We start from the raw sequence: 19,368 nt of genomic DNA, 5'->3' as shown, positions 1-19,368 counted from the left end.
TTTCTAATCCCACCATTATAAATTATGAAATTAATGTAATAAATTTGGTCATTTTGTGTGCTAGAAACAGAAAAATGACCATGAATGCTGCTGGATTGTTATAAAAACCTAGTTTGTGCACTAATGATTTATGCTTTCAGGGCAGAGAACCTGCTACCCTTACTCAGTCTAACCCACACATGACCTAGTAACTCACTCGGTTACACAAACAACCACCACCTTCTCAGGGCAACTTTCCACAAACAAACAAATATAAAAAAAGACGCTTGTTGTCTATAGACTCAGCTCCTATTTACATTTTATTGTAAGAGATTAATGCTCTACACTCATGCAAACCGATACAACTTTCAAATGACACATTATAGTGACTTTTAAAATCTTTCCAACTCATCATCATGAACACTTGGAAATCACTGTATAAAACAATTAACTAGTAAACCTTCTTGAATCTTCCAATGCCTCATATAGTATAATAATTCATTCACTATTAACTGATGATTTTCTGTTTGATCGCAAAAACCCATTAACCATTTTATTCAATGTTTTTGAAAACAGTCGTATTTTTTGGCAGTTGCAAAGAATGACATAAATAATTCCCTCAAAGGAGGGAACATTCATTTTGAACATTTCTACTCTTCCCACAAAGGAAGTCAGTGTACATGCTAAGACTAATCAACAGTTTCAAAAAAAGCTAACACAGCCCCCAAAAAGCTGACAGCTCAAAAACAATCCAGAATGCAGTCTTTATGACACATGTGAACAAGGAGCATTTTCTGGAATTTTGGAGCCTACTGCAATTCTGCATGCACTGCTCCAATCCCACACTATTTTATTTCCAAACCTAGCATTTCTATAAACGCAGTGACAAGAATAATCAAATAAAACAAATCAATGCATTCAGATCAGTGAACATCCATTTTATCTCACAAATGCAGCTGTAACCAAACTTGGACAAAATAAACTTTTCATGCAAGAAAACAGCTGAGCTTGCCCCAGAAAGTTCCTTCGAAAAGCTGAATTTAGTTTTCGTAATTTTGTAACTTCGTTGGAGACAAACACGAAGTCAGCACACCTAGAGCTATGACAACAGCTCATTTAATTTTTTCAGCCTCAGGTTTGTCTATAACCAACAGTAGAAAATAAGGTCCTGCCCTCCAGCCAATCTAATTGGTTTTGATAGCAGCCACTCCCACCCCCAGTTTGGTTTTAGCAACCTTCAGTCTCACTGTCCCCCGATCTGATTGCTTCTGACAGGCTGCAGTCTCACCTTTCAAATGATCTGATCGGTTAATACCAACAAGCTTCAATCCCAGCAAAAACATTGATTTTCTTGTGAAACACTGACAAGCTGACATGAGTTGAAGTGCTGATTGTTAGTTGATTGTCAGATGATTAGCATGTATGAACTAGCTCACTGCTACATGTCCATCTCAGTCCTTGCAAACAAGGGGGGAAAAAAAGGATAATTTTATTCAAATCATGGTCAAACTTAATGCCATCCACTTTCAACTGTCAGTGCAGCAGGCAGACATGATTGTGACAGGGAAAATTGCCTTGAATTTGGCCCTTTTTTATTATCATATACAACAACAGCTTGCACTCACATATCTCGGAATGCTTTACTAAAAGGTGGACATCAAGCATGAAAGACGAGGGACAGGGAATGGGATTAGGGAAAGGGCATGAAAGCACAGTCAAAGAGAAGGATTTTACGCAGGCTTTTGAAGGCAGGAAGAGAGCTGGCAAGGTGGAGGAAGTTTGAGAGGAGTTTCAGACAATGAGACATAGTGGTTGAAGAGATAGCCACCAATAATGGAGCAGAGGCAATGTGGAACAAAAAGTAGGCTAGTGATGAATGGAGAATAAGTGCAGCAACATTCAACTGGAGGAGATTATGGAGGTAGGGTAGGTAGAAGCTATGGAGAGTTTGAACACGTGAATGAAGATCTTATCATCAATTCATTGGGATTCAGAAGGCTAGTGTACCTTAGTACGGATTGGGGTGATGGGGTGTGGTACATTGGTCTCAGTGTTCTGCATAAGTTGTAGTTTCTGGAGGCCGGGAGGCTGGCAAGAAGGGCATTCATCAAGGTATTGAGGACGGGACTAAGTTTCGGCAGCGGTGAAGGAGAAGTGAAGACAGAGATGAGCAATATTGCATAGGTGGAAGAATGCAGCCTTGGTAACAGATCAGATCTAAGGAAGGAAGCTCAGCTTAGGGTCAAATCAGACAATGAGGCTTCACATCTCCATGTTTAGTTTCAGATAGCATCCAGGGAGGTTGATGGAATCCAGACTAATGGCGTTGAAGTATTGTCAGGAGCTGAGGAGGACGGCTTTGGTTTTATCAACATCAAGCTGGGGTGTTACTGTTCTGGTCGTTTTTTTGAGGGATTTAATATCAGGCAGGCAACTTGAGAGATACTGGAATCAAAGGTAGATGAAGAGAAGTAAAGCTGGGTGTCATCAATATTTAATTAGAAGTTAACTCTGTGCTTACAGGTGATTTTGCCAAGGAGAAGCATGCAGGTGAAGTGGAGAGGGACCAAGGATGGAGTGCTGGAGCACTTCTGAGACTACTGCATAGACACAGGACGTGAAACTGGGAGGAGATGTAGTGGCTTTGCTGGAAGAGATAGGATTGGAACCATGCAAGATAATACCTTTAATTAAAATTCATCCTCGTGTTTAACTCCCTTCATGGCATCACCTCTCCTTATTTCTGTAATCTCCAGCCCTCCAACTCTCTATGAACTCAGAGTTCCTCCTGTGCATCTCCCACTCCCTTTGCCATTGGCGGCCATACCTTCGGCTATCTAGGCCCTAAGCTCTGCAATTCCCTCCCTAAACCTCTCCGCCTTTCCACCTCCTTCTCTTCCTTTAAGACCCTCCGTAAAACCTACCTCTTTGACCAAGCTTTTAGTCACCCCTCCTAATAGCCCCTTCTTTGACTTAACAAACATTTTTGTCTGATTACGCTTCTGTGAAGTCCCTGGGACATTTTGCTACATTAAAGGCATCATATAAATCAAATTGTTGTTGTTGTAGTGTCACAGAGGAAAGGCATTGGATGAGGATGGACTGATTCACTGTTTTGAAAGCAGTGGAGAGGTCAAGGAAGATGAGGAGAGATAGAGAGTTCTGAATCATTTAGACAGTGAAATTCCTCCTTCCATTAGAGTTAATGTGCACACTAAGTGAATGTCAATGTGCAGTAATTTGAGGGTAAAAATTAGTCAGCGATGTTTTTATATGAACACCAAATATGTATGTACCAAATTCCTCTCCCCACCACTTTAAATGGGTTAACATCTGCATTGAAATAGCAAAGAAATTTAATATGAGCACATTGAGCATTCATACTACCTTTTGTTGCATTGGCATTTATGAAACATTAGCATATTTTTTTCCATTTTACAAAAGTTCCTCTGAGGAGTAATTTGATTAATGCATGAAGAAGTACAAACACTACATTAACAATTTTCATTTTATTAAACATCAAGTAAAGGGAGATGTTCAAATTTGCTAATGTTCACCTTTCTGTCCATATCATGTTAATGTCATCCACTATTACGGTGCTATTAAGACAGCTGAAGGAGTCGGTAGGGTCCAGGACAGGACAGAGCAGAAGACATTGTAAGGAGTGATTTAACTGCAGAGGCATCACCAAGTCTCACTATACTGGGTACATTGGATGAGGAGGAGGATGAGGAGCAGAAGATGGCCAGGGAAGATAGAGGCCGCAGGGCAAAGACCACCAGGACCTGCTACTGCCCAAAGTAGTATATGTACCACAGATGGTCAAACTACCTTAACCTCACTGAGGAACAATGTCTGAGAACTTTACTTCTTACTAATGAAGCCACTGATGAGTTGTACCCTCTCTCAGACTTACAACCACAAATATCAACACCCTGTTAATAGCAGCAGTCAAAGTGACAACAGCAATCAATTTGCTTTTGTTACAGGCTCCTTCCAGACAATTACAGAAAATCTGATAAAGGTTCAACCAGTCTTTGGCACACCAATCCATAACCAAGGTCACAGAATGTCCTGTTTCAACATGCTGCGGACTGCTTTAAATTCAGCACTTGGATACAAAAAGAGACCCATAAGATTTTGTGGGAAGATGTGTGCCTGAAGTTTCCTCCGCAATTGCACCCAGAGACACATAATTTGGGCACAAACAAATTACGCAGTTTAAAAGATTGTGGAATTTTTGGCGTCAGTGAGTATGTAACTACAAACACCCACGTCTCCTCCATCTTCTAAATCCATCCACCAAACACTCTGTCCAAAAGACTTTCCGTCCACAAAATTGGCCACCCACAACTCTCAAATATGAGTATCCTTGGTGCGGGGGGGTCTCTCAACACTGTGACCAAATTTTCAGGTGCAGCAGGAACGAGTCATTTTCCTGGTCTTTTAATTGCAATTTTTGGAGCGTTTTCCCCCCTCACTGAGACCTGCTCTGTATTTTCTGTTTCTTTTAATACATTTTATAGCACCTTTTTATTACTACTGGTGAATCTAGAAAATGTAAATCTTAAAAGGAAATACTGAACATATTAAGGTGATTTGCTGCTTTATTGAAAACAATAGTAGTGTACAATATGATGTGCTGCTACACCTCCCCCTTGTGGTGCATGACAGTATGTTGTTGTATTTCTGCTGTAGTAATCCTTCTACTGAAAGGTGCAGGCCTGAAGGATTCCTAAGAAATCAGTGATCCCCATCGCACACACACAGACCTGTTCTCATTCTCTAAACCATCAGCTACAACCTACAGATCTTTGTTGGTGTCTTGGTTTCTGCTGTCTGTACTGACCCTCCATTTCTCAAAGAAATGATGCACCCCTCAGCTGGGTTGGCCCACAAATTGCAAAGTATAGAAGTTAAGAGGGAAAAATTGGATAGGGGCCGTTTTTGGGCATAGTGTGGTGTGCTATTACCCCGTGCCCAATGGCCCCTGCACAGGTGGGACGCAAGTTTTGACCCACCTGAGGACTTACCTGCAATCAGCATTCCTTTCCAGGCCTCGCGCATGGAATCAATGCAGTTTGCACTTTTCACCACCAGACGGAGCTCAATCTCTTAAAGGGAGGATGTTTCTTAGAAATCTCTTAAAGGTAGCTGGTAGCTGGTACCTGTTATTTGCTGAAAATAAGAGTCGACTGTCTGCACGGAGTCTGAATGGAGATCAGACATCGCACATGTAAAACACAGATGCAGATCCTATCCCTATGTTTACACATTGATGAGTTATGTTAAAACATTGAATAAAGGTTGTGCACTACTAAATCCCACATCCTCCAATATGCACGCCACACCTCACCAATCTGCCGATCTGAATTGGTACCAGGCCTGCAAGAGTGCATGCACCAAGGTTCTCTGCTGATGCACTAGAGACCTTGGTGCAAGAGGTGGACAGGAGGGACATCCTATATCCGCAGTGGGGGTGAAGGGGGGGGGCAAGAGGCCCTCCAGACATATACTCAAAAGGCTGTGGGAGACAGCGAGGGACGAAGTCAATGCCAGGCGCACAGCGCACAGAGTTTTTTGAAGGGGTAACCAAGAAGATAGATGAGGGCTGTGCAGTAGACGTGGTCTACATGGACTTCAGCAAAGCCTTTGACAAGGTACCGCATGGTAGGTTGTTACATAAGGTTAAATCTCATGGGATCCAAGGTGAGGTAGCCAATTGGATACAAAATTGGCTTGACGACAGAAGACAAGAGGGTGGTTGTAAAGGGTTGCCTCAGGGATCGGTGCTGGGTCCGCTGTTATTTGTTATTTATATTAATGATTTGGATGAGAATTTAGGAGGCATGGTTAGTAAGTTTGCAGATGACACCAAGATTGGTGGCATTGTGGACAGTGAAGAAGGTTATCTAGGATTGCAATGGGATCTTGATAAATTGGGCCAGTGGGCCGATGAATGGCAGATGGAGTTTAATTTAGATAAATGTGAGGTGATGCATTTTGGTAGATCGAATCGGGCCAGGACCTACTCCGTTAATGGTAGGGCGTTGGGGAGAGTTATAGAACAAAGAGATCTAGGAGTACAGGTTCATAGTTCCTTGAAAGTGGAGTCACAGGTGGATAGGGTGGTGAAGAAGGCATTCGGCATGCTTGGTTTCATTGGTCAGAACATTGAATGCAGGAGTTGGGATGTCTTGTTGAAGTTGTACAGGGCATTGGTGAGGCCACACTTGGAATACTGTGTACAGTTCTGGTCACCCTATTATAGAAAGGATATTATTAAACTAGAAAGAGTGCAGAAAAGATTTACTAGGATGCTACCGGGACTTGATGGTTTGACTTATAGGGAGAGGTAAGACAGACTGGGACTTTTTTCCCTGGAGAGTAGGAGGTTTTGGGGTGATCTTATAGAAGTCTATAAAATAATGAGGGGCATAGATAAGGTAGATAGTCAAAATCTTTTCCCAAAGGTAGGGGAGTCTATAATGAGGGGGCATATATTTAAGGTGAGAGGGGAGAGATACAAAAGGGTCCAGAGGGGCAATTTTTTCACTCAAAGGGTGGTGAGTGTCTGGAACGAGCTGCCAGAGGCAGTAGTAGAGGCGGGTACAATTTTGTCTTTTAAAAAGCATTTGGACAGTTACATGGGTAAGATGGGTATAGAGGGATATGGGCCAAGTGCAGGAAATTGGGACTAGCTTAGTGGTATAAACTGGGCGACATGGACATGTTGGGCCGAAGGGCCTGTTTCCATTTTGTAACTTCTATGATTCTATGATTCTATATGATTAACATGGATGCAGTGCAGGAAGAAGTTCAATGCTTTGACATGAGTGGTCAAGGTGAATGAGGTCAACTGTCAAGTGGCGTCTCCTACCAACTGCACCATGCACTACACCCCCCATCACCCACATACCAATAAACTCTTTCCATCAGTACTCAACTCTTCCAATCAGATGCTTTCTCTCACCCTTTACACTCTCACATTACCACTGTTTCAAGCCGCCCACCCACAACTCATAAGCCACACACACTGGCAACTATTCACCATGACAGGCACATCGCCCAGACCCATGTCCCGCTTTCTTGCAGGAGAAGGTGGCGCATTTCAAGAGGCAGCAAGTGGCAGTGGCATTTAGCCCCTCGAGCCTGTTCCGCCATTCAATGAGATCATGGTGGACCTGTGACCTAACTCCATATACCCGCCTTAGCCCCATATCCCTTAATACCCTTGGTTCACAGAAATCTATCAATCTCAGATTTAACTTTCACAAGTGAGCTAGCATCAACTGCCGTCTGCAGAAGAGCATTCCAAACATCTCCCACCCTTTGCGTGTAGAAGCATTTCCTGACTTCACTCCTGCATGTCCTGGCTCTAAATGTTAGGCTATGTCCCCATGTCCTAGTATTGAAGTTTAGGAAACCTCCAAAAGCAGTTACAAATGTCTTGGCAGCCAGAAGCAATAATCCAGCCACTAACCTGTAAATCCTGCATGGCCCCTTTAAATAGCACTGGTGGGGGATCCACCAGGCACTCTAAGACACGTTCAGACGGTCGGGGTTAAGACTGCGTTGAGTTGAGCGTTAAGTGCCAAAATGGTGTCTATCACTTTAAATCAGCATTGCACACTGATTGAAGCCATTTTCTCCCTACTTTACATGATTCCAGCGTTTGTTATCTGCACCTGCGCTAACTCCTGTAGTAAGATGGTGACTGGCACATGTCACACTGGAAAAGTGCTTGCACATCCAAGACGCCATCTTGGATGTCGAAACAACAGGCGCAACAATTTAGCGCCCATAATGTCTGGTTCGCCAGTGGAGCAGCATTCTTGCAGGTGCTTTCACATGGTCGCACAATTGTACTTTCCTTTAGCACACACTTTGCATACAAACTTCTGTAAATCACAGAATAAATTGTGTGAGCACATGAAAAATGAGTAACAAGTTTAATTTCCTATGGATACATTATCTGTGCACGAAAAGCTATTTCATCCCCTTAATTTCTGTCAAAAAGCCTTGTGAGGCAGCCTATAGGATACCAGAGTTTGAATCCTGTCAGAGCCCCACAGACTTTCAGAGGTGGCTAACATGAGCACCATGGCTACGAATTTCCACAGAGCTGCTCCCACTTCGCCACCTTAATTTTGCCGGATGTGCACCCCATTTAAGTGTATAAATTTGATTTCTGTCGCACGTCCGCCGAAGTTACGGCAGTGGAGCGGGAGCAGCTATAAGGAAATTCATAGCGTATCTTAGGATTTGGGGGGAAAACAAGAGATTCCAGGGAGGGACTGAGCAGTCAGTTTCAAGGTGAAAAGGCTACAACTATTTCTGATCTAAAAATAATAATTTCAGAAATTGAAGTAAGTTTTGTAGTCTTTTGTAACATAATTAACACAGCCAAACCTAAATCAATGCAGGATTCAAAAAAAAAGGGAATTACAAAACTTTCTTCAACTGAATTGTTCTTCAAGCTTCTTCACTATGCTTTGTGTACCCTGGGAGAGTAGAAAGATCATAGCTGTCTTTTGAATTGTCTTCCACAAATTGGTGTCATTTTTGGCTGTGTTGGCTGCTTTACATCACTCGAAACATTGAGAAATTATTCAATACCCTCCCCATAAAAACATGTCTACATCGTCAACTCTGCCTCACATCTGAAATTTATTGCAGACAAGTTTCTTTTTATTCATTCATGGGATGTGGGCATCGCTGACGAGGCCAGCATTTATTGCCCATCCTAATTGCCCTCGAGAAGGTGGTGGTGAGCCGCCTTCTTGAACCGCTGCAGTCCGTGTGGTGAAGGTTCTCCCACAGTGCTGTTAGGTAGGGAGTTCCAGGATTTTGACCCAGCGACAATGAAGGAATGGTGATATATTTCCAAGTCAGGATGGTGTGTGACTTGGAGGGGAATATGCACGTGATGATGTTCCCATGTGCCTGATGCCCTTGTCCTTCTACATGGTAGAGGTCGCAGATTTGGGAGGTGCTGTCGAAGAAGCCTTGGCGAGTTGCTGCAGTGAATCCTGCACATGGTACACTCTGCAGCCACGGTGCGCCGATGGTGGAGGGGGCGAATGTTTAAGGTGGTAGATAGGTTGCCAATCAAGCGAGCTGCTTTGTCCTGGATGGCGTCAAGCTTCTTGAGTGTTATTGGAGCTGCAAGTGGAAAGTACTGCACATAGGAAGAAAAAATAAGAAACACACATACTCTACGAACAGTGTAGAAATCAATGAGGATGAAGTTGAGAGAGACCTAGGGGTTTTAGTGGACTCAATGCTAAATATGTCCAGCCAATGCAGAGCAGCAATCAACAAACCAAAAGAATGTTGAACTACAGAGCCAAATCAGTAGAACACAAAGTCAGAGGGAATCGTGATCAAACTGTACAGTTATATAGAGACATATGAGATAGCAAATGATATGGAAAGGGTTAATCTGGAGCACCACTTTAAATTAAACAGTGGTTGTAGGAAAAAGGGCACAGGTTCAAACTAGCAATATGTAACAAGGGCTGATATCAGGAGGTTCTTCTTCACACAGATTGATCAACACTTGGAGAAGAGCCACAAGGCTGATCCCAGAGATAGAGGTCTGAGTTATAAAGAAAGACTGAACTGAAGAGATGTGGGCTCTTCAGTCTAGAAATGAGGCAACTGAAGGGCAACCTTATAAACATACAATCCCCACCACTTACACTGTCTCCGCTTATGCCAGAGAGCGGCCTATATCGGGCAAACGGTGCTGACCACTTGCCATTGCCATAGGCGTCAATTACAAAGGCACTGCTTAAATTGTATTAAGTGCATCAACTATTTCAGGCAGTTCAAGCAGTTGTTTGCACTTAAACTGCACAAAAGCAGAAGTCAAGGCGTACTTTTAAATGTTATTCCTGATGTGAAGATTGCAAGTACTTGACTGCTTATGGAGAAATAGTTGTTTCTTAAAGAATTAACAAAATTTCATGGTGCATATTTGTGCATGTGCCCGTCTGATGATAAAGATCGTCTTTCAGTCTTCTGAAACGGCCTCTAGTGCCCATTTAACTTATTAACCTGTTGGCTTCCTTGGAGTTTGCATAACTTTTTCATAATCTATTACAGTACTATTTTTCTGTGGAAAGAGGTTTTGCTTAACTCCTGGTATAGTAAGATGGGACTACCCCCTGGCCACATTATACCAGCCATCGCGTATAGGGGGCAAATCGCATTCGCACAAACGCACCCACTATACGCGGTAGGGACTATATATATAATATTATAGGTATGGGAACGGTAAAGCCAGAATATTACTTTAAAGTAAATTGTGAGGGTGGGATAAGGGGACACAGGTTCAACCCAGTAAACGATAAATGTAGGACAAATGTTAGGAAATTCTTCTTCACATAAAAAGTGATCAACACATGGAACCCAGATGGAGTAGTGGAAGCAAAAGCTCTGGAATCATTCAAGAAACAACTGCATGCTGCAGTGGTGGAACTGTAGGATGCTTCTGGAATGAAGAATTAAGGTGAACCAAACAGTCTCCCTCACCCATAATTATCTTGTGATTGTCACATCACTTTACCAACACACACGTTTTACAACCAACATCACAGGCACAAACCTGAGATCTACCACTCGACGATCCAATGTGTTAGGATTCCCATGCACTCTGCCACTGAATTGTCCTCTTCGAAGTGCATTCTCGAGTTAAGCAGCAGAGGGTGCTCAGTACACCTAATATTGGAATATTTCTGTTGAGTTTTTTTTCTGGTATTATTATATTAAAATTGTTCTTTTGCATCCATATTGTGATCAGTTCAAATAGTCTTCACATGTAACGGAGAAATTGTGGCAGTCCCTTCGTGACAGAGAAAAGATTATTCACTTCACAGCACAATTCTACGTAGATAAGAGGCTGAAGTCTTATACTACAGATCACCTAATAGTGGAAAGGAGGTGGAGGAAGAAATATGTAAACAAATATGTGAAATGAGTAAAGGACATAGAATAATAATCATGGGAAATTTTAACTACCCCCAAATAAACTGGCAAGAAGAGGTAGGTATAGGGGCACAGGGAATGGCGTTTTCACAATGTGTGCAGGACTCCTTTCTTACCCAGAATGTAAAAAGCCCAACAGGAGAGGAAGCACTGCTGGATCTAGTAAATGGAAATGAACCAGAACAGATAAGAGAAGCATAGGGGAACAGCTAGGCAATAGATTTCACTAAATAATAAGGTTTAAGATGAAGATCAAGAAAGATATAAGTAAGACAAAGACCAAAGTACTAAATTGGAAAAAAGCTGATTTTAAGGGGATGAGAATGGAACTAGGGAAAATAAACTGGAAACATTTACTGACAAACAAAGAAATAGAACAGCAGTAGGAAACAATTAAAACGGTGATCAATAGAGTCCAGGAGAAATATATCCCACTAAAAAGCAAGAACAAACTAGCCAGTAATGATACACTATGGATGAATAAAGAAATACGCTCAAAATTGAACATAGCAACATAGGAACAGGAGTTGGCCATTTAGCCCCTTGAGCCTGTTCCCCCATTCAATGAGATCATGGCTGATCTGTGACCTAACTCCATATACCCACCTTAGCCCCATATCCCTTAATCCTTTGGTTAACAAAAATCTATCAATCTCAGATTTAAACTTAACAATTGAGCTAGCATCAACTGCCATTTGTGGAAGACAGTTCCAAACTTTTACCACCCTTTGCATGTAGAAGTGTTTCCTGACTTCACTCCTGAAAGTCCTGGCTCTAATTTTTAGGCTATGTCCCCTAGTCCTAGACTCCCCAGCCAGCGGAAATAGTTTCTCTCTATCTACCCTATCAGTTCCCCTTAACATTGTGTAAACTTTGATCAAATCACCCCTTATTCTTCCAAATTCCAAGGAATAAAACCCTACCTTGTGTAATCTCTCCTTGTAATTTAATCCTTGGAGTCCAGGTATCATTCCAATAAATCTACACCGCACTCCCTCCAAGGTCAATATATCCTTCCTAAGGTGCGGTGTCCAGAACTGAACACAGTACTCCAGGTGTGATCTAACCAGGGCTTTGTATAGCTGTAGTATAACTTCTACCCCCTTGCATTCTAGTTCCCTGGATATAAAGGCCAACATTCCATTAGCCTTTTTGATTATTTTCTGTACCTGTCCATGACATTTTAATGAGCTATGTTACATAGACCCCTAAGTCTCTTTGGACCTCCACTGTTTTGAGCTTTTCATCATTTAGAAAGTACTCTGATCTATCCTTTTTAGGTCCAAAGTGGATGACCTCACACTTGCCTACATTGAAATCTATTTGCCACAGTTTTGCCCATTCACTTAATCTATTAATAACTCTCTAATTTTATGCTTCCATCTTCACTGCTTACAATGCTGCCTATCTATGTGTGATCGGCAAACTTGGATAGGTGGCTCTCTATCCCATCATCTAAGTTGTTAATAAATACAGTGAACAGTTGAGGCCCCAACACAGATTCCTGTGGGACACCACTGGTCACATCCTGCCAATTTGAGTACCTGCCCATTATCCCTACTCTCTCTCTCCTGCCGTTCAGCCAATTTCCTAACCAGGTCAATAATTTGCCCTCAATTCCATGAGCTTTAGCTAATAATGTCTTATGAGGGACTTTATCGAATGCCTTCTGGGAGTCCATATAAACAACATCCTGTCCACTACTTTAGTCATCTCTTCAAAAAATTCAATCAGGTTCGTCAGACATGACCTACCTTTACAAATCCATGCTGGTTCTCTCTGAACACCTTGAAAATTTTCAGCTGATCAGTCACTCTATCCTTAATTATAGACTCTAGTAATTTCCCGACAACAGATGTTAGGCTAACTGGTCTATAATTCCCTGGTTTCCCTCCCTCACCTTTCTTAAATAGCGGAGTGACATGTGCAATTTTCCAATCTAAAGGAGCGGTTCCTGAATTGAGAGAAGTTTGGAAGATTAGAGTTAGGACATCTGCAATGTTCTCACCTACTTCCTTTAAAAGCCAGGGGTGGAAACCATCTGGTCCTGGGGATTTGTCACTCATAGTGCCATTATTTTCTTACTGTTAATTTGCTTACATTAATTATGGTGATTCCTCATCCCTGAATCAAAATTAGTTTCCTTGGGGTGCCTGGCATGCTATCCTCTTCCTTTACTGTAAAAAATGACGCAAAGTAATTATGTAATATGTCCACCATTTCCTTATTTTCGTTTACAATATCACCATTATCAGTTTTTAAGAAGCCCACATTGCTCTTGACCACCCTCTTTTTCCTAATATAATTGTAAAAAATTTTTGAGTTGATTTTGATATTTCTTGCAAGTTTGTGTTCATACTCCATTTTTATAGTTCTTACTATCTGTTTTATCACCCTTTGCTGTTCTTTGTATCTTTATCCAGTCGTCAGAATCTGTGCTATTTTTTGCATTTTTGTGATCTTTTTCTTTCAGATTTATGTTGTCCCTGGCCTCTTTTGTCGTCTATGGCTGTTTTTATTGGCAAGTAGAGCTCCTACCAATTAGGGGTAGAAACAGGTTCTGTTTATACCCCTAGCTGGTTTGAAAACTAAAGAAAAAGGCATACATTAAGTACGTAGACAACAAAGGAGAGGATGACAAAAGGGAATACAAAAAAGTTAGAAAAGAAGTTAAAGAAAACAATTAGGAAGGCAAAGAGAAACTACGAAATTAAATTATCAAGGAATATAAAAAGAAATAGTAAAGTATTCTACAAACACATAAATAACAAAAGAAAAATCAAAATAGGGATAGGGCCACTAAGGAATATATACGATAAACTCACAGATAATGACAGCAAAATAGTAGAAATATTAAATAATTGCTTTGCCTCAGTATTTACCAGGGACACTAACATGCTGGGCATGATGTTAGAAGAAGAGATCAAAAAAGATATAAAGACATTTACAATGGCAAGGGGGAGATAATTAATAAACTAATCAAACTTAGAGGATCAAACCCCGCGAACATTAAAAGACGTTAGGGAGGAGATAGCAGAGGCACTATTACACATATATAATTCACTAGAAAAGGGAAAAGTGCCAGGGACTGGTGGACAACTAATGTTATTCCTATATTTAAAAAGGGAGAAAGAACAAGTCTAGACAACAATAGACCAGTTAGCTTAATGTTGGTGGTAGGAAAGATAATCAAATGTCACTCAACGATGTAACAGAAAGAAATATAATAAAGAATAATTAGCATGGATTTCAGAAGGGAAAGTCATGCTTGACCACCTTACTGAATTCTTTGAAGAAGTAACAGAAAGGGTAGACAAGGGTAATACAGTAGATGTAATATATTTGGATTTCCAAAAGGCCTTCGATAAGGTACCACATTGTAGGCTCCTGGCTAAAGTCAGAGCATGTGGAGTCAGAGGACAGGTAACGGAATGGATAGCAAGCTGGCTGCAAAACAGAAAACAGAGAGTGGAGGTTAAGGGTAGCAACTCAGGCTGGCTAAAGGTGGGAAGTGGTGTTCCACAAGGATCAGTGCTGGGACACTGTTGTTCACAACTTACATTAACTATTCAGACTCGGGAATTGGAAGTATAATCTCTAAATTTACGGATGACATCAAATTGGGGGGCATAGTTAATACAAAGGAAGAATGCATCAAAATGCAAGAGAACATAAGAAATAGAAACAGGAGTAGACTATACGGCCCCTTGAGCCTGCTCCGCCATTCAATAAGATCGTGACTGATTTTCAACCTCAACTCCACTTTCCCGCCCTATCCCTATAATCCCTTGATTCCCTTAATGTCCAAAAATCTATCAATCTCAATCTTGAATATGCTCAACGACTGAGCATCCACAGCCCTCTGGGGTAGAGAATTCCAAAGATATCCAACCCTCTTAGTGAAGAAATGTTTCCTCATCTCGGTCCTAAATGGCCAACCCTTATCTTGAGACTATGACCCCCTAGTTCTAGACTCTCCAGCCAGGGTAAACAGCCTCTCAACATCTATCCTGTCAAGCCCTCTAAGAATTTTATATGTTTCAAAGAGATCACCTCTCATTGTTCTAAACTCCAGAGAATATAGGCCCATTCTACACAATCTCTCATCATAGGACAACCCTCTCATCCTAGGACTCAATCTAAGGCAAGTATATCCCTCCTTAGGTAAGGAGACCAAAACTGTACACAGTACTCTAGGTGTGGTCTCACCAGAGCCCTATATCATTGCAGCAAGACCTCCTTACTCTTATACTCCAATCCCCTTGCAATAAAGGCTAACATACCATTTGCCTTCCTAATTGCTTGCTGTACCTGCATGTTAACTTTTTGTGATTCATTTTGTGACACTCAAATCCCTCTGACTACCAACATTTCTTAGTCTCTCACCTTTTAAAAAATATTCAGGACATTAATAAACTTGCAGAATGAGCATTTAATTGGCAAATAAATTTCAATATAGATAAGTGTGAGATGATGCATTTTGGTAGGAAGAATAAGGAGGCCACATACTGCTTGGATAATAAAAGTCTAAACAGGATAGAGGAACAAAGGGATCTAGGCGTACAGATACACAAATCACTAAAAGTAGCAACGCAGGTTAATAAGGTCATTAAAAAGGCAAATCAAGCACTAGGGTTCATTTCTAGAAGGATAGAAATGAAAAGCAAAGAAGTTATGTTAAACTTGTACAGAACCTCGGTTAGACCACACTTGGAGTATTGAGCACAGAAAGGATTTAGAGGCTTTGGAGAGGTTGATAAAAAGATTCACAAGGATGATACCAGAACTGAGAGGATATACTTATCAGGAAAGGCTAAACAGGTTGGGGCTCTTTTCTCTAGAAAAGAGAGGGCTGAGGGGTGACGTGATAGAGGTCTTTAAGATAATGATAGGGTTTGATAAGGTAGTCATAGAGAAAATGTCTCCACTTGTGGGGAGTCCAAAACTGGAGGTCATAAATATAAAATAGTCATTAATAAATCCAATGGGGAATTCAGGAGAAGCTTCTTTACCCAAAGAATGTGGAATTCGCTACCACTAGGAGTAGTTGAGGCAAATAGCATAGATGCATTTAAGGGGAAGCTAGATAAGCACATGATGGAAAAAGGAATAGGAGGGTACCCTGATAGGGTTAGATGAAGTAGGGAAGGAGGAGGCTCGGGTGGAGCATAAACGCCTGCATAAACCAGTTGGGCCAAATGACCTGTTTCTGTTTCTGTGTAACTCGATGTAATGTTGGAGATTTCCACATCAGTTCATTTTATCCTGTGGTATGCCTGGATCAAGATGCTGATCCATGAAGTGTAAAGACAGATGCTTCCATTGGCCATTCTTACCTGAATGAAAAACATGTAGATAAGTGAAAGAAGTCATGAAAGAGGTTGAGAAAATTTCAGAAATGGCCAGAAATAAGTGCATTGAAATATTTGAACATCCTTGCCACAAAGTCCTGTATTATAAAAAACACTATTGTACTTATCAGACTTAGATAGAATTACATAGAGTGTACAGCACAGAAACAGGCCATTCAGCCCAACAGGTCCATGCTCCACGTGAGCCTCCTCCCACCCTTCTTAATCTAACCCCATCAGTATCCTTCTATTCCTTTCTTCCTCATGTGTTTATCTAGCTTCCACTGAAATGCATCTTTGCTGGTCACCTCAATTACTCTTTGTGGTAGTGAGTTCCACCCTCTAACCACCCTCTGGGTAAAGAAGTTTCTCCTGAATTCCCTTTTTGATTTATTAGTGACTATTTTATATTTATGGTCCCTAGTTCTGGTCTACCCCTCCCCTTCCCAAATGTGGGAACCTAGGAAATATAATTAAAAATTGCCACCAATGCAACTAACACACTAGACCCTAGCATGCATCAACATCTAACTCTATTCATACAAAAGCCCCTAACCTCAGATGGTCACCCACTTCTATGTTCACACAAGTTTTTCACTCCTGGGTTATCTGACACAATAAGGTAGATTTTATCAGTTGAAATGGAGCAGGGGATTTACCCACTCCTTTCAGGTCCCAATCTGGCCAGCTGCAATATTAAATTGCAGGTGACAAGGACCCACACTCCAAGCTGGTGTGGTCCTCTTTACATTCAACAGCATTACCATCGCCGAATCTCACACCAACAACATCCTGGGGATCACCTTTGACCAGAAACTTAACTGGACCAGCCACATAAATGCTGTGGCTACAAGAGCAGGTCAGAGGCTGGGTATTCTGCGGCGAGTGAATCACCTCCTGACTCCCCAAAGCCTTTCCACCATCTACAAGGCACAAGTCACCACCACCTCGAGGGCAATTAGGGATGGACAATAAATTCTGGCCTTGCCAGCGGCTCCCATATCCCATGAATGAATAAAAAAAAACATTTGTAGATCAGGGTCTGATAGCGTCGATCTGCTAGTTTAACTTGAGGCCTGAGCAGGGGAGCAGGGATGGCTTGCAGGCCAGGCCAAACCTGCCAGGAACTGGAGCCAGGGCCAGAAGAGACCTTGCAATATAGGTTTTTAATGTTTTTGTTAGCTTCCATGTGAGCCCACAAGGAAACCATTGGCCTCCCCTGCCCCGAGCTTCCCCCATCACTCGATCGGGATTCCTGCCTCCACCCCCACCCCAGAGCACTTACCATGCCGGGGACCATTTCCATGGGTCCCAGGTGCCGGCCTCCTGCCACCAGATTTTGATGGGCTGGGCAGGTGCTTCCCACCAACTTCATAGCCCTTTTGGTCGGGAAGCCTGCAAGTGGCATGTTAATGAGGCCCAGCTGTTAAAATCGGCCAAGCCTGCCTGCTGCCACTCCCGGAAGGGCACACAGCTCGCTTTGACGCGTTCCTGCCCGGGAGTTAAAATCGAGCACAATGACTCAAGTATTATGTCCTCCTCTTTCCCATTCTATGCCTCCTAAGTCACATTACCACTCAACCAGACTCACAAATGACCCAGTAACGAAATATACAAGGTTTTAACTTGAGTATGAACTCTAGATTTTGCATCACCACTCACTTTACCATCACAAAATTACCATCCTCAATAGTGACCAATCAAGATCAGCTCAATTCACTGTTTCCTTGTTCTCTCTGTATCTGAACTACCTTCACAGTATAATGTTGAGTTGTGCCAGTAGGGGGTGCTCAATGCATCCAGTAGTTTTGCGAAATATTTTTAAATGGCATATACTACGTACACTAGTCGATTTCGGTGAATAGTCAGACCAAGTGCAGTATTTAGGTCAAACAGGATTGGAGGATGAGGAAATAATTGGACCCAGGCAAGGGAGGGAGGAAGGGGGAAGAGGGAAGAGGCAAATGGGAAAGGGAGGAGGGATGGATAGAGGAGAAGAAGAGTGGAGGAGAAAGAGGAAGAGAGAGATGGGGAGTGAGAAGAGGAGAGAGGAGGCAAGGAAAGGGGAAGAGGAGGAGGAGGATCATAGAATAATAGAAAATACGAGCAAGAGTAAGCCATTCGGCCCTTCGGGCCTGCTCCGCCATTCAAAATGATCATGGCTGATCATCTAACTCAATACCCTGTTCCCACTTTTTCCCCATATCCCTTGATCCCTTTAGCATTAAGAAATATATCTATCTCCTTCTTGAATATATTTAATGACTTGGCCTCCACTGCCTTGTGGTAGAGAGTTCCACAGGTTCACCACCCTCTGAGTGAAGAAATTTCTCCTCATCTCGGTTCTAAATGGCATACCCCATATCCTGAGACTGTGACCCCTGGTTCTGGACTCCCCAGCCATCGGGAACATCCTCCCTGCATCTAGTCTGTCTAGTCCTGTTAGAATTTTATATGTTTCGATGAGATCACCTCTCATTCTTCTAAACTCTAGTGAATATAGACCTAGTCGACCCAATCTCTCCTCATACGTCAGTCCTGCCATCCCAGGAATCAGTCTGGTAAACCTTCGTTGCACTCCCTCCATGGCAAGGGCATCCTTCCTCAGATAAGGAGACCAAAACTGCACACAATACTCCAGATGTGGTCTCACTAAAGCCCTGTACAACTGCAGTAAGACATCCCTGTTCCTGTACTCAAATCCTCTCACAATGAATGCCAACAGACCATTCACCTTCCTAACTGCTTCCTGCACTGAATGCTTGCTTTCAGCGACTGGTGTACAAGGACATCCGGGTCTCGTTGCACCTCCCCTTTTCCCAACCTATCACCATTCAGATAATAATCTGTCTTTCTGTTTTTACAACCAAAGTGGATAACCTCACATTTATCCACGTTGTACTGCATCTGCCATGTTCTTGCCCACTCACCCAACTTGTCGAAATCACATTGGAGCCTCTTTGCATCCTCCTCACAGCTCACATTCCACCCCAGTTTTGTGTCGTCTGCAAACTTGGAAATGTTACATTCAGTTCCCTCATCCAAA

General features: G+C 42.2%; 1 long non-coding RNA gene across 2 annotated transcripts in view; it reads right to left on the bottom strand.

Annotated features, from left to right (window-relative positions):
• Positions 1 to 324: 324 nt before the first annotated feature.
• The window catches only part of LOC137333907 (uncharacterized), a 37,219-nt gene continuing 18,175 nt past the window's right edge, over positions 325 to 19,368 (bottom strand). For both annotated transcript variants that reach the window (XR_010966008.1, XR_010966010.1), the window contains exon 4: positions 325 to 1,436. This is a non-coding gene — a long non-coding RNA (uncharacterized lncRNA). The remainder of the gene's footprint in view (positions 1,437 to 19,368) is intronic.

Source organism: Heptranchias perlo, chromosome 2 (genome assembly GCF_035084215.1).
Source record: "Heptranchias perlo isolate sHepPer1 chromosome 2, sHepPer1.hap1, whole genome shotgun sequence".
Taxonomy (NCBI): domain Eukaryota; kingdom Metazoa; phylum Chordata; class Chondrichthyes; order Hexanchiformes; family Hexanchidae; genus Heptranchias; species Heptranchias perlo.
The sequence above is the reverse complement of the archived record's forward strand: the minus strand, read 5'-3'. Positions and strand labels throughout refer to the sequence as shown.